Source organism: Rhinopithecus bieti, unplaced genomic scaffold (assembly GCF_001698545.2).
Source record: "Rhinopithecus bieti isolate Rb0 unplaced genomic scaffold, ASM169854v2 scaffold_35842, whole genome shotgun sequence".
Lineage (NCBI taxonomy): Eukaryota > Metazoa > Chordata > Mammalia > Primates > Cercopithecidae > Rhinopithecus > Rhinopithecus bieti.
In genome coordinates this window covers 987335-1002883 of record NW_016815323.1, presented here as the reverse complement: position 1 = coordinate 1002883, position 15549 = coordinate 987335, and positions in this window count along the sequence as shown.

The window sequence follows — 15549 nt, the reverse complement described above, 5'->3', positions numbered from 1 at the left end:
ATATTATTTGTGTGTAATTGACAGTGTATTTTGAAGATATTATGAACAGAAAAATCAAATGTGCTATAGTATTCAAGATAATGCAATTTGCTCCAAACAGTCACTCAACTTTTAAAACATGTAGCTTTTGAGATTGTTGTTGGAATATGCATAATTGAGATGGGAATGTGTGGAATGGCACATCAACATCTAAGCCATTCAGCCCAGAAATGGCCCATCTTACTTCCACTGACATTCCATCAAAAAGAATAGTTAGATTGCATCACCTAACTGAAAGGTAAGGGGAGAGAGTTAGGAAATGATTCCGGCACCTGGTTATAATTTCCTGCTTTTCATATTGACCAGCTATAATTTCTGGTAAAGTTAAAGCTAAATCAGAGTCCAGGGTAGGAGTGGGTGGGGCATGCTGGTATGGGAGTTCTGCACATTGGAAACGGAGCAGAAAATTGCAATAAGAATTTGTAATAATTCAGTGGCTATAATATTTAGGGAAAATACAGTCAATATTTCCATATAAATTTGTTAAATATTACATTCAGAAATATTGAGATTGTTTAAATGAATTGGAATTACATTGAGAATATTTGATGATATGAATATATAATAATTTAACGAACACTTCTTGAATCCACATAATGAAAGACTATAACTTAAAATCTTTTACAGAGTTAATAAAAGCTCTGTTTCTTATTTGCATTGATTAAAAAATAAATTAAGGTACCCAAATTAAGTTGTAATATAATTTCATTTACAAAACCTAATAAAAAACAAAACATTGAAATCAACAACTGAATATTTAAATAAACAACAAACATGTTCATATTTTAAGGTATATATAATTATCAAGTACGCTTGTTTCTGGATTCTTTAGTGGAATAATTGACAAAGCATATATACATGATAAATTATTGATTTTCATCATTTTTTAGTAACACAATACTTCAAAGAAGCTCACAAATCTTTTATATATATGAACTGATTTTTTTTAATGTTTACATTGGGAAAAAATTGGAGTCTTAAATGTTAACATCCACTCTCAGGTAATAGGTAATCCAGTTTAATAAAGATACTGCTAAGTTGTTTTTTTAAAAGAAAATTCTATGAAGATTGTCTAAAATGAGAATATTAATCAATGTCTTTATATGATAATAACTGTGAATTATCATTTTTGCTATATCCTAGATTTATATGCACATGTACATGTTTTGTGTATGTATGTAGTATATGGATATGTGGATGTATGTGTGTGTGTGTGTGTTGTGTGTAGTCACCTCCTTTATAAACAAAAGGCCTACTTTGTTTAACTTAATTATAATTCAGTTCATGGAGCATGAGTCTAGAGTCTGAGCTTTTGAAGGTATGAGAAATGTTTCCAAAAATCACGTTCCAAGAAATATTCAAACCCTAAACCCAATTGTTCAGGACAGGGATAGAGGGGATTATAGATAAATTATTTTTACTGCAGAAATTTGGAAATACTCTGGATCGGAAAGGCAGCATGTCATGTGGAAAGATATGTCTAGTCTATTATAAATGAAGGGATGTGATTTAATTTCTCTCTTTGAAATTAAGTAGTCCTGTCAATTGGTTAAATAATTTAGTCAGTTGTGAAATCTGGAGGTTGGGTTTCTATTACCTACAATTCATAAACGAATTAAGTAAATTGTTTTGAGAACCTTACATAAGTATATAAATTTAAGAATTCTATGTATTTTTAAATATTTTTGTATATATTCATGAAGTACATGAGATATTTTGATACAGGCATACAGTGAAAGAAAATATTTTAATGAGACTCTCATTTTCACGGTAATTGGGACATCCGTCACTTCAAGCATTATCCTTTCTTTGTGTTATACTCTTTCAGTTATTTTAAAATGCACAATAAATTATTGTTGACTGTAGTCACCCTATTGTGCTATCAAATACTAGATCTTATTCATTACATGTGTGAGAGATAAAACCCCTCATATTTTCTCTATGAGCATTTTCAACATGTATGCGATTTTTAAAAAAGTTACGTGAAGTGACTTTAGTTTTTATTAATTATATGATATACACAACCATGTGAAGAAAATATTTTTTAAAATCTCAAGGCAACGCATTTCATTGATAACATGTTTGTTACTTTATATTAACAAATTTTCAGTTTCCTTCCTTCCTTCCTTCCTTCCTTCCTTCCTTTCCTCTTTCTTTCTTCCTTTATTTTCTTCTTTTTTTTTAACTAAAACAAACATCTTCATTCATAAAACCTTGGAAGTCACTAGGAAAGAAACCACAAAATGTTACTTTATGTAATTTAGTAGAAAAAAAAGTTCTAGTCAGGCTCATTGGCTTATGTTTGTAATCCCGCCACTTTGGGAGACCAAGGCAGTATGAGTGTTTGAGCCCGAGTTCAAGACCAGCCTGGGCATCAAAGGAAGAACCCCCATCACACAAAAAATTGAAAAACATAGTGGCTAGAAGTGATAGCAAACACTTGTAGTCCCAGCTACTCAGGAGAGAAGATTTCTTAAGCCCAGGAGGTGGAGGCTGCAGTAAGCTGTGATTTTGCCACTGCACTCCAACGTGAGTGACAGTGTGAGACCCTGTAACAAAACAAAACAAAAATAAGAGAGAAATAAAAATTCTATATTCTCTAGCAACTTCTGAAGAACAAGAGAATAATACAGAGTCAAACAACAATGCTATATATCCAACAATGCTATAGGTTCAACAATACTAAAGGGCTGTGCTGTCCTATAGACATTGTCTATGATCCACATGAGATTTTTTAAAACTTAAATTGCTTAAAATTAGATGGAATTAAATGTTTACTTTTCCCATCACACTAGCTATATTCCAACTTCTCATCAGTCACATATGGTAGATGACAGTGCAGATATAAAACATGTTCACCATCATAGCACTTTCTAGTGAATAGAGCACTAATAGGCCTGCAAATCAATATAATTTTTTATGAAAGTAAGAGTTCCTAATGTTTCTGAAATATCATAAAAACCTGTAATCTGAAGTAAAATAAATTGAACTAGAAAGGGCAAGAGTTTAATGATTAGGTATTGGTTTATAGAATTATCTGTATAATATTTACAAATTTAGTCCACATGTACTTTCCATGGGGAGTTTTACTGATTAAAATTTACATTTGCATTTTTATATGGGAAGGTTTTACATAAAATCATTCAGTGAGACTCCCTTTATTTTAATCAAATTTCGAGTTAGTTTGCTTTTGGTACAGCAGATGGCAGACCTTGACTTGCAGAGATTATGATAGTCCATCTCAGTGTTAGCAGTTACTCTTGAAACCTTGATTGGCAACTATGACTTTAGGTTAGTAAAATTAATTTTACTTCTAATGAGTTGTGATTATTAAGTATCAATTTAGAATGTCACTGTCCTATTAAGGCTGGATACTGATTCGGAATATGCAGCAATTTAGAATGTTGACTGTGGCACTACTGTTTTCAATTGAGCATCATCACGATGTAAATTTGTTATTTGATAGCCCCGAAAATTAAAAATCAGAGAATTTATATTATATACAAAATTTGTGCCATTTGTATTTTGAAAGGTCATTTACCAATTAGTTATTTAATTTGTTGACATATAGATACTCAAAACTCAGATCTTACAGTGCTCCATAGATGTTTATAGAAGCAGAACATAGTGGAATGCATCTTTGTTAGTTTATTTGTATTTTAGAAAAAAACTATTAAAAGAGGAGTAGGTTGAAATCATTACAAATAATTTTATAACACTGATGGAATTATTTTTACAATGCAAGGCGGTTACCTTTATCTTAGGAAGACCTTTAAGTACAGTCTTAGAAATGCTGAACTGGATGTGGCTTAAATGTAGAGACTTAACATCTTACTTGAAATAATACTAAACACGCTGAAAAATCTATTGTATTAAATATTTCACCATTACTGCCCTATCAAGTGAAAGGATAGAGAATTTCAGAAACCCTTGCTTTTTGACTTATTAACAGAGTTAATGATTTAAATAAAAATGGAAATCATGACATGAAGATAACACTGTTTTACCAGGAGAGCAAATTGCTACAGAATTCAATCTGGGAATATGTGAAGCAATTAAACACTAAAACAGACAAGCAGTAGGGGACTCTTTTGGCTCAAGAGAATATATTAGGAATGATGTTAACACAGTTAAGTTAAAAAAAAATGTTAATGGATAGGCTCACATGGTAAGTTTGTGGAAGACCACAAAAACTCAGAATGAGTATCGGCTAGAATTATACTTACAATCTAATTAGATCTCAAATAGAATATTATGAACATGTGCTTTATTTAAGTAGAATCTTTGCTAATCTTGATTATATAATGTCTCCGTGGCTAGACAAAATCAATGATGCATGAATTATTTAATAGATGTATAATAAAAGTTTTACATTTCCCATTTAATTTAAAATATTCAAATTATAAATATGAGACTATGCATTAAAACAGATTATATATGCATATATATGTGTGTATGTGCATGTGTGTGGATGTATATGAATTTTTTTTACAGCCTTTTTCTTTAATCTAGTGAATATGTATTGAGTGTTTACTATAGAGCTGTATTTATCTTTAGGAAAACTAAAGGCAGAGTCTCTGATATCTGTCATTGATGAGAATACAGTCATTTATGTACAAAGACTGTGAAGAAAATGTTATCATCTAGATATGAAGATTATTTTCCCAAGGCACTGATGGAACTACTGATAATTTTTTTGTAACTATTATCTTTTTTTTTTTTTTTTTTTTTTTTGAGATGGAGTCTAGCTCTGTAGCGGTGCAATCCCGGCTCACTGGAACCTCCACCTCCCAGGTTCCAGCGATTCTCCTGCCTCAGCCCCCACGTAGCTGTGACTATAGGTGTGCATCACCACACCCAGCTAATTTTTGTATTATTTGTACAGATGGGGTTTCACCATGTTGGCTAGGATGGTCTCGACCTCTTGACCTCATGACCCTCACATCTCCGCCCCCCAGAGTGCTGGTGTAACTATCATCTTAATCCTTAAGTCTAATATTTGGAAATGGCTTCTCCAATCACTAAGCCCAAATTCCGTGATTCAACTTAAATCTTTCACATGACGTCTTCTAACTGGACACCAAGCTTCTAGCCTTTCTCCAACAAAATTAATTCACATAGTCATGGATTGTTAAAATATCTTTCTAAAATCATTCACTTAAAAAGTGCCTAAATGGCTCCCTGTGGGTTTATAGGAGCACTTCCAAAAGTTGATTAATCATCAGAATCATATGGCTTTTTCTTAAAAATACACATATTTAAAGACCCAGAAGTATAGAATTAAAATCTCCAAGAAAGAGCCTTGGGATCTTTTGGGAATACATTCAGCAAGTTTTTAAAAGTACAATTTCCTGCTTTTGAGAAGCATTGGTTATTCCAGTCAGTGCAAGTCAGAAACAGAAAGCACAGCAGTTTTCAAATTAGAAAATAAAATTTAACTATTTACAAGGTTTTTATTTGGATATGTTAAAATTACTCTAAGAGAACTCTAAGATATCATGGAAGTATCAACTGCAAGAAACAACTACTGACCGTTGTGCTGAGGGAATAAATGGAAGTGGTTGTAATAATTCAAATTTGGAAACTTCTAGAAGGGGCCACTGAAACTAAAATTAAGACCTCTGACACAGAGGTGATGCTTTTTTACACTAGTGTTTCAGAGCTGAGAAGAGTCCCTTCAATCCCATTGCACCCCCATGGAGCTGACACTGAGACCTCTAAGTTGGGATACCTAATGGGTGGTACACATAACTTTGAGGTTGGAACACAGTGATGCTGGTTGTGCAAACACTGGAAAAACTGAAGACTTCATTGAGCAACTGTTAAAATGACGGGTGCTGCCAAGCTGAACAAGCATTGGTGGGCAGCTGCCCACAGAATGAGGAAGCCCACAAGGAAACTAAGGGAAGTACATGGGAAGTGTAAATCCCGTCTTCCTTTTCCAATCTTACAGTCTCAGTCCATTACTTACTGTTGGCGTATACTTACATAAATTCCGCATAAAAAGAAACAATGTGGTTTGCAGATTCCGTGTCAGTTTACCAAAGCAGGTTACACAAGCGTGGTGTTGGAGCTGGGAACCAATTACTTGATAACTGGTACATCAGTCTACCTGATAAAATTTGAAAAGATATGCTAGAGTCAACAGGATCCTATATGGTTTGCAGAGGGTCTGTCCATTGGTGGTCCTTTAAATGCAGCTCCTGCCAAGCACTTATCTGCACATTGTCTGTTGTAAATAATTCACTCACTTCTCCATTGTATTAAATATGAACGACCCTTTAATACCACACTGCCTTTGCTCTCCTTGGTTTATTTACCTACAATGAATTTTCTCCTATCATCTATCTAAATGATACATTATTATTATCTGTGAATCTGTCTAATTTCAACTCTCCATAAAGGCTATGTTGATCTATATTTTGCAACCCAACTAACATATATACACACACACATAGATAAGTACATATATAATATAATATGTATGTACATAATATATACATATGTGAGCATATATAAAATATTTACTGGCACTTTTAATATTTTGCATAGTTTGTTCTGTTGAAAAATTGCAGCCTCTGTTGCAAAATGTAACACCTATACCCTAGTACCATGGGTAGGGGAGGTGTTACATTAATGTTACATGTTAATGTATTTAAAATGTCCTGTAAAAGACACTAAACTGTAATGTCTTTTATAATGAGTCATGTTGTCTCTTTTATTTCAATACCTTGCAAAGGGCTGTCATGTAGCAAGTAATGAAGTTCTATGTTTTTAAGGAAAGAATTAAGACATCTAAGAGTAGCCCTCATGGATAAATCCAGATAATTAAACAGAGATTGTAAAGTGGCAAATATTTTAAGAGTAGAATTTTTGTAGAAAGTGTTCTGAGAAAAAAGGTAGATATAAAAAGTCATGATTCAATCAAAGATGGACCCATAGGCGTAAAATATCTCCCACAAAATCTGTTTTTTAGATAAACGTGAATATAGATAGAAAGTCAATTTAACTGTTAAGTAAGAATAAAACTTTATGATAATAGTAAAACATTTCTTTAGTTTAGGATAGAACTATAGAAAAAATATTAGTTCATTTATAATGAAATATTTAATGTATTTCCTCATTATTCTGTGCTAAACCTTAGAGGATACAGTGACTATCCAAGACAGTGTATGTAACATAAGAATATGGTTGAGTTTAACAGGAAAAGATAAAGCAATTGTAGATAAAATGAATCTGTTGTTTAAGCTAAGGTTTGAATAGTTACTTTTATAGAGATAATGGTTAATTTAATTTTATTAGTACAATTCTCTAATGTGTAAAATGCAAGTCAGAAAAAAAATTTTTTTGCCCCGTGGAAATGAAAATAAGTATGTAACAATTATATTACTATAATCTTTCAATGGATTTTTGCATAACTTATTTTATGTAGTCTTCACAATAATCTTATGTCATCCTTATCAGGGATTTTATTTCCAAGGTTCTATGACACAGAGTGGTTAAGAAATTTGCCAAAGCAACAAATGACTTAAAGTGGCAGAACATATGTTCATTAAACCCCATATACTTTCTGTCAAATTACATCCTTGTTATCAGAAAATTAACTGGTTTCAATCACAAGGCCACTCTCAACGATTCATTAAGACAATGAAACTGAGTCAGGACAAATGGCAACATAAAGAAAATTTATTGTGAAAAAATGAATCTCTTTCTCTTTTTATCTCTCTGTTGTTCCCCAAACTATAAAGGCAAGAATATTGAAACGGTTTTAGTTCTGAAAACACTGAAAAATAGCCAGATATACATACTATTTAGAAATCAATTCAACCATAAAACAAGAAGACCCATATTTTCAGATCTTCAGAAATCTTGCCATTCTCTAAAGTAAAACGTCTCACTGGAAGTTGCTAAATATTTTAAATTACTAAGTTTGTTATTCTTATCAAATTATACTTTTTAGTAAGACATTATTTATCTCAATGAATCTTAAGTATTACAAAAAGCTAAGTATGATAATTAAGATGAAAATAATATCCTATACAGAAAACGAATTAAGAGAAAATCAAGAATAGTTGTGTGTTGATGATATTCATAAACAGTAAAAGTTACTAAGGTAGAAATTTACTTCTGATAAAAGCGCAATAGAAATTCTACGCCATGAACAGTGAGCTTACTTAAAAGTCAAAAGATGTACCATGAACGTGCCTGGTGACTCACGCCTGCAGTCTCAGCAATTTGGGAAGCCAAGGCAGGGGGATCGCTTGATCTCAGGAATTCGAGACCAGCCTGGGCAACCTGGTGAAACCCTTTCTCCACAAAAAATACAAAAATTAGACGGGCGTGATGGTGCATGCCAGTAGTTCCAGCTACTCGGGAAGCGGAGGTGGGAGGATCATTTGAATCAGGGAGGTGGAGGTGGCAGTGAACCATGATTGCACCACTCCGCTCCAGTCTGAGTGACAGAGGCAAGGCCTTGTCTCAAAAAAAAAGATATATCATTATTATAATTCTGCTATTAAGGAGACGTAATAAAGAACAAAGTAAGAAATGGAGTTTATAGAATAAGTCTACAGAGATTTAAAAAGATCAAATTTTAAAATAAAAGAAAATGTAATATCAAAATAGGACTTCTTAAATTATTTGGTTTTAGTTATCCTTAGCAAGCTAACGGAGGAACAGATAACCAAATATTGCATATTCTCACTCACAAGTGGGAGTTAAATGACAAGAACTTACGAACACAAAGAAGGAAACAATAGACACTGGGGTCTACTTGAGTGGGGAGCGGGGGAGGAGGGAGAGGAGCAGGAAAGATAGCTATTGGGTACTGGGCTTAATACCTGGGTGATGAAATAATCTGTACAACGAACCCCTGTGACACGTGTTTACCCATGTAACACACCTTCATGTGTACCCCCAAACCTAAAATAACATTTTTTAAAAAGTAAAAAAATAAACATATTAAAAGAAATAGCATTTTAAAGTCAAAATGTAATTAACCTTAAAAAGTAAAAACAGCCTTTACTAACAAGTAGGAGAAAGCAAAGGCATATTAAAGAATTGTTTTTCTACATAGTGGTAAAGAATAGATATGGACATGCGTGTGCAGAATTAAATGTAGATATCTAGTTCCATTTTCATTTAAGCCATCATTCAAATAGCGACATATGCATATGATTAATATCTCTCCGCTCTCTCTCCGTCCCTCTTTCTCTCTCTCATACATGCAGAGAAATGAGAATCAATATTTTACAAAAATATTTTTAGAGAATCAAGGAAGAACAGTGTATCAAAATATAATAAAAGTACTAAATACATACAACTGAATAGGACTTTCCAAATGGAATCTTTCTGATCCAATAAACAAACAAAGCCAAATAATATGATATCTAAAAGAAATTCACCTAAAATACAACGATTTAAAATTCTACTGAAAAGAAGAAATATATTTCTGGTAAAAGTAACCACAAAAGCACATTTATTAATATAAGTACCTGAAAATAATAATTAATTTTGTCAATAAAATACTAGAGAATGGTAATAGTAAAACTACTGCAATGATATAGAAATCATACTTTTATAGAAACATAAAGAAAAAAGTAAAAGTTGCAATACCTAGAAAGAATTAAAGTTTTATAAATAAAAGACATTCAAAATTAGAAAAAGGATAACATTTTAGCAGTGCAATTAACAAACCTGGCTGGGCGTGGTGGCTCATACCTGTAAAAATAGCTCTTTGGGAGGCTGAGGAGGGCAGATCACTTGAAGTCAGGAGTTTGAGATCAGCCTGGCCAATATGGTGAAACCCCGTCCCTACTAAAAACACAAAAATTAGCCTGGCATGGTAGCCGGCACCTGTAATCCCAGCTATTCGGGAAGCTGAGGCAGGAGATTACTTGAACTTGGGAGGTGGCAGTTGCAGGGAGCTGAGATTGCACCAAACATACAAAAAGAGGATGTACACAGATTCTACAATTATTCAGAAAAGTTACCAAATTAAACATATGTTGTAAAAAATTATCAGTATTTTAAAAAGTGAAAGTGAGCAGAAAAATAATCTAAAGAAAGTGCAATAAAAAAGTATAAATCAACAAGAAGAATGAGAAAATCCCTTACACATGTGGACTAAAAGATAAAAGTACTCTTAAATAATACAGAGGTTAAAGAGTAAGATAACATTGGACCTTACACTCCTATAACTAAATAGCAATAAAAATATGTCATATAAAAACAAGTGGCATATAGTTAAAAAGCTAAGTAGAAATTAATTGATGTACATTATATAAATAATACCTTAATTTTGCAACTTATCAAGGCAGAAAATGGACAAGATTAACCATAAAAATGAGAATAAAGTAGAAGTAATTTAAAAAAAAACACTTCAAGTCAAATCAAGACTGCACAATAACAATCTTACCGTAGCTTGTCATATCTTACCAAAGAAAAAATGTTCAGAAAATATAAAATATTATAAATAAAATTTTGCTGATTAATATATAAATTGCAGTTTTAGAAGTGATTTGATGAAACTATGAAAGAGGAGAATTTCTATATCTCAAATATACTGGGCTATGAGTTATAAAATTAAAAGAAATATAGGGAGACTGACAAAATTGCAATAAAATTCAAATTTACAAACAATGTATATGCAACCCTTTTTAGAAACTTTAAACATCAACAAGTAAAAAAAATATGTTTTACGCACCCAAGTAAAAAATATGTTTTCTACAAGCAATTCATTTATGGGAAGATGACTGTTGAATTTGTTTAAGAATAATGGTAATTACATAAATGCCAAAGAAGAAAAACAAGGAGATATCATTATATATCATACACTCAGGAAACTAAGTTGTTAAGTGCTTTGGAAAGTAATTTGTCAATATGTATTGAATTTCAGATGAGTGTTATAACAATTATAAATCTGTAACTATACTGTAAACAAAACACAAAAATGTCAAATGTGCACAAGGAATATATACAAAGATTTCATGCAATATGTATTCAACAATGACATAAAGTTTGGAAACATGGTAGTGTCCACCAAGAGGAAAATATAAAACCTATACAAAATCAAGGTTTCCATACAACAGGATACTATATCATAACTAAAATAATAAATTGTTATAGGAATACGTATAACAAAATCTCTAAAACTTAATGTTGAATGTAAAAAACAAGTTTCAACATAAATCTGCTACAAAAAAATTACGTAAAATGTAGAGATTCATATTCCACTAGATATTTCATATGGATACAATTATGTAATTAAAGCACTGGGTGGTATATACCTAAAGGATTATAAAACATTCTTCCATAAAGACACATGCACACATATGTTTATTGCAGCACTATTCACAATAGCAAAGACTTTGAACCAACCCGAAAGCCCATTAATGATAGACTGGATAAAGAAAATGTGGCACATGTACACCATGGAATACCATGTAGCCATAAAAAAGGATGAAGTTGGAACCCATAATTCTCAGAAAACTAACACAGGAGCAGAAACACCAAACACCACATGTTCTCACTCATAATTGGGAGTTGAACAATGAAACACATGGACACAGGGAGAGGAACACCACACACTGGGGCCTGCCGGGGGGTTGGGGGCTAGTGGAGGGATAGCATTAGGAGAAATACCTAATGCAGATGATGAGTTGATAGTTGCATCATGACTCTTGTATACCTATATAACAAACCTGCATGTTCTGCACATGCATCCCAGAACTTAAAGTATAATTAAAACAAAACAAAACAAAAACTTCAAACTCTCTGTTAAAATGTAGGTGACAGCAAAAAATGTGCCAGGGGTGAACTCCTCCTTCTACCTCATCTGTGGAAAATGGAACAGACAGTTTTATTTCAGAAAATTTGCTGGTGTTACAATATGCAGAAGTTGATAGTTCTAAACTGCAATTTAATTTCATTTATAAAATAATGTAAAAGGCAAGAGCATTGTATGAAAAGAGAGCATGTTATTGAAAATGTATTCATGAAGTACATGATAATTTATATTTTGTTTGCTTTTATTTGAGGATATTTTATTTCTATAAGTTTTCTTGTGGTTATCATTTCCTTTGTATATTCTTGAACTTTTTATTGATGTATAGATCACATGTAGGATTGTGTACCATTCATTAGTATAGAGCTCAAAGAATTTTCACTAGTCGAGCTAACTCATATTTTAAAAATCCAGGTCAACAAGTAAAATATTAACCTCAACACAGAATATCCCTTCAAATCATTTTCACTCTTCCCTTCAGGGTTATATTCATTTTGAACAATCTAAATTAGCTCAGCTTGTTTTGGAACATTTTAAAAACATATAATTCTATGATTTATACAAATTTGTTTTCAACTTTTGCCCAAAATAGCTTGTGCATTAAATTTCTCTATATTTTTAGTTTGTTGTAGTTTATTTATTCTTAGTGCTGCTTACTATGTTATTGTAGAAATATACTGCAATGTCTTTATCTGTTCTACTGTTGAAAAACATTTGCATCATTCCAGTTTGTGTCTACTATGAATAGTGATGTTATCAACATTCATTCAGTGAAGATATGAGAGCATTTTTATTGAAGACCTCACTGGTAGTTTTAAAATATCATATTTTAAAAACTTACCCTAGTTTTTTCTTGTGAAAGATGAGGGTTTGTATCATCTTCAACTGGTACATGAAGAACCTAAGTGTGAAGATTATTAACTAAGAAACATGGAAATTATACAAAAAAAAAAAAAAAAAAAAAAAAGCAGAGTCACCGCATCTTCAGTTTCCAGGGATTACAGATATTAAGATTTCAGAGTACTCTAGAAGGAAGAGTGATTGCATATGGAAAGTTACAGTTTGACTGATACAGTGGGCAGAATTCCAGATGACCACCAGGATTTCCACACTCTGTATAATTCCCTCCCCTTGAATGAGGGTTCCATCTGTGACTATAATGGGTAGTATTACCGAGATGGTATTACTTTATATGGCAAAGGAGAGGAAATTTTTTACAGTTGCAAGTAAAGGCCCTTATTCACTTTGAATTAGTCAAGATTGACCTTTTAGAACAGGATGAATCCAACAATTTGAGCCCTAGAAAACAAGACTAAGAGTCAAAGAGACATTTTTGCTGTTAGGAACTTTCAGTGGAGACAGAGAGCCTCTACAAGGTAAGAATCTCAAAAATCCCACCACGAGAAACTAAATTCCGCCAACAATCTAAAGAAACTTGAACAATGGCCCTTAGCTTCAAGTAAACATGAAGACTTTGTAGGCATCTTGGAATGTAGCCCTTGGAAAGACTGAACCAATGTTCCAGCTCAGCCATCCCTTGACTCTCAGCACGTGGAACTGTCAGATGATGAACGAGTGTTTTATTAAGAAACTATCTTGTTATAATTTGTCACATAGAATTAAAAAAATACTAATTGATTTTGATACAAGAAATGGAGCAGTGCTGCAACTAACATCTCAAATATGGGAGAAACTTTGGAACCAGGTGATGGAATCAGACAGACTTTGAGGGAGTATGATGGAGAAAGTATAAGTTAATTTGACAGACTGAAGACAGACATCAGGATATTGAGCATACTGAAGACTTAGAAGAAAGTAGGGAGAATCCCACAGAGGAATTAGAGGAGGTCAGATCCTTGGTATGCAGAGGCTGAAAACTAACAAAAGTATGTCCTGAAGTTATATGGAAAGAGAAGCTTATAAGAAAAAATTGTAGATACAACTTGGAGATTTCAAAGCAAAGTGTTGAAGGTACTCACTGTTTTTTTTTTCTTACTATTTACCATAAAATGTGAGAGAAAAGAGAGAAAGTGAGGAAATGATTGCTAAACATAAAGAAAATAGGACTGAATGATTTTTAAAATTTTCAGTCCATCAAAAAGGCAAAAGATGCTAAAATTTGGAAATGACTTCCGAAAGCCTGGCACAGAGAACTGGATAAGTGTGTGGCTACACAACCTTTTGCTGAAACTTCAGAAAGATCAAAAGGTCAGAGTCCACAGTGACACAAACAGTCCATCGAAGAGATTAAGGGTGTAAATCACAGAACCTTTCAAATAAACAAGAGGGTCTCTAGGAAGCTTAGAGATATTGTCTCTCATTCATCTCAGCAGGAGCCAAAGATAGAGAAAAGATTATCTCCAAAAGATTTGCGATTGTGGTGTTTGTCTGATGAATTAAATCCCCTTGAAAGCCATGAAGGCTCACAGAGTCCTTCAGAAAATTGTTTCCACAGAACTAGTGGCAGCTGGGAGTAAAAGGGACAGAGATAGTGTGTAATGAAATAAAGCTGTCAGTCTCACAAAATTCTTTTGGCAGGTAGAAACCTCATAAGTGCTTAACTGAAAACACATATTACCTTTCATGAAGGAAAAAAAAAGGAGCAATGATTCAGAAAATGGAACCACGATCCCAGAGGTGAAGTCAAGAACTGTGAGGAATTATTCCCAGACCTTAAAAGCTAATCAAGGACAATTCAACACTTGTCTTGGTGGATTTCAGAAGTCTTAGGATCAAGTGATTTATTTTTTCCTTTCATTTTCTCTCTTTTTGAACCAAATGTTTCTAATTGTTATCTTATGCTTGTCTTACCATTGAATGCTATAAATTATAGGGGCCTTTGGGCTTGTCCACAGATGGAAAGTAATTGTTCCTAGGCACCTGTACATAGATGAGTTAGATAATAAGATTTTGGACTTTGAGTTGATTCTATAATGGGATGAGACTCTGGGACATGTTTTGATAGGTGAAAATGTATTTTGAAAATGGGAGAGAACTAAATTATCAGTGCTAGAAAATAGACTGAAGTAGTCAGAATTCTAAAATGGACCCTACGTTACCTCTTCCTTTGTACTTCTTGTATAATGTTCACCCTTGATTGTGGGTGGGAATTGTTATATTTAGAGGGATTTTTTAAAAAACCCTCCAATAACTTGACATTGAGTTAATCAAAAGGGAATTAACCTGGGTATGCCTGACCTAATTATGTGAATCCCTAAAAGGGAACTTAGAGGTCAGGGAGACACTTGTTGACCTTAAGGTAGTGAATGACCATGCCTTCAGAAGCTGATCTCCTCAGTCCTGTAACCACAAGGAGCTAAATTTTACCCACAAGACGGTTATGCCTAGAAGAGGTCCCAAAGGTCTAGATAAAAAGCATCCTGGACAACACCTTGGTTGCAGGACTCACAGAATTTGAGCAGAGGATCCAGCTAAGGTGTCCCTGGACTCCTGACCCACACAGAGAAACAATTAATATGTTCTTTTAAGAAAAAAAGAAAGAAAACGTGATGTTTGCAACAGTTTGCTACACTGCAATAAAAACTATTAAAATTTAGAACTGAAAGAAAAGTAAAATTAAAAATTATTCATAGGAAGGCAGGGAAAGGGAACTTTCTAGGCAAGGAAAGTACCATGTACTTAATCTAACATGTAGGAAACAGAAGGATGATCTATAAACTAAAATTATTTCAGTATGGCTGGGACAAAACTTATGAAGCCATGAT